Source organism: Myotis davidii, unplaced genomic scaffold, assembly GCF_000327345.1.
Source record: "Myotis davidii unplaced genomic scaffold, ASM32734v1 scaffold685, whole genome shotgun sequence".
NCBI classification, from domain to species: domain Eukaryota; kingdom Metazoa; phylum Chordata; class Mammalia; order Chiroptera; family Vespertilionidae; genus Myotis; species Myotis davidii.
The window spans coordinates 208,726-210,249 of NW_006295823.1; the positions used below are offsets into that span (position 1 = coordinate 208,726).

Here is a 1,524-nt window from a genome sequence, read left to right on the forward strand (position 1 = left end):
CTGTCCCAGAAAAACCTGAGCTCGTGCCTGTGTGCTCATTAGATGGCGCATGTAAATTTCACTCATTAAAAATAACACACACCTGACACACTGGGGATCGAGCCCCAAACCCGGGCATGTGCCCTGACCGGGAATCGAACCGTGACCTCCTGGTTCATAGGCTGATGCTCAACCACGGAGCCACGCTGGCCGGGCACGTGTATGTCTTTTCAAATCATAACCTGGGTTCTTCCAGTCATTCCTACTTAAGTGGAAACAGACAACGTTAGGGCCCCGTGATGTTAGTGACCCCGGGAAGTGGCTACGGGGAGGGAAGACAGGGAGCAGTGCGTGGCTACGCGCGGCCAGAAGCTAAGGACGCGCGTGTCTGTGTACACAGACGGCTGCCGAGTCGGGAGCGCCCGTGGCCGCCCCCTTGCACACACGCTCTCTCTAATGCCGGCGGCACCCTGGGCAATGACAGGGGTTGTCATCCCCTCTCCCAGGCGCCCGAAGCCAGGCTCGGGGATGCTGTGTTCTGCTCCGTGCCAAAGGCCGGGACCTTCTTCAAAGTCAGGGATGTCTTGCTCGGAAGCCCACCCCCTGGTCCCTCAGGGCCCTGCCTGACTCCCCCCAACGCACAGGCCAGGCAGCGGCTTCGGAACCGGGGTCCCAGAGTCAGTCTGTCCCCCGTTCCCCCCCTGCTGCTCTGGGTACCACCTGCAGACCCGTGGGCAGCGGGACCCCTCCTTCCCTGGAAATTTGCTGGTTCTAGATTCCGCCTTTCGCCACCTATCTCCCTGAAGATCTCAACGTGCCCAGACCCTGATGCTATTCCACTCGGATAGATGGGGGTTAGGGGACCCCTCCTCTTCACACGGAAACCCGCTCCCCGCGGGAAAGACAACCCCACAGGCTCCCAGATCGAGGCAGCCCATCACCTGCGAAAGTTAACTTTTTTAAGAGGCGAGAGCCTGAGACGGATAGGAATTGAACGTCCTGGGAGCAAGACTGAGACGCCGATTACAAACCCATCAGTTATTTACAAGTGAGTGCAGTGGGGCCTTGACTTACGAGGGTCCCGACTAAGAGATGGGGGTTAGGAGACCCCTCCTCTTCACATAGAAACCCGCTCCCCGCGGGAAAGACAACCCACAGGCTCCCAGATGGAGGCAGCCCACCTTCTGCGAAAGTTAACTTTGTAAGAGGCGAGAGTCTGAGACGGATAGGAATTGAACGTCCCGGGAGCAAGACTGAGACGCCGATTACAAACCCGTCAGTCATTTACAAGCGAGTGCAGTGGGGCCTTGACTTACGAGTGTCCCGACTAACGAGTTTTTTTGAGATACCAGCGGTCTCTCGGCCGATTGTTTGCATTGAGTTGACAGAGTAATCCAGGCGCCCGAAGCCAGGCTCGGGGATGCTGTGTTCTGCTCCGTGCCAAAGGCCGGGACCTTCTTCAAAGTCAGGGATGTCTGGCTCGGAAGCCCACCCCCTGGTCCCTCAGGGCCCTGCCTGACTCCCCCCACCGCACAGGCCAGGCTG

At 58.7% G+C, this 1,524-nt stretch overlaps 1 protein-coding gene across 1 annotated transcript in view; it reads right to left on the reverse strand.

Annotated features, from left to right (window-relative positions):
* The window catches only part of DENND1B (DENN/MADD domain containing 1B), a 63,094-nt gene that overhangs the window by 8,576 nt on the left and 52,994 nt on the right, over positions 1 to 1,524 (reverse strand). The window lies entirely within an intron of this gene.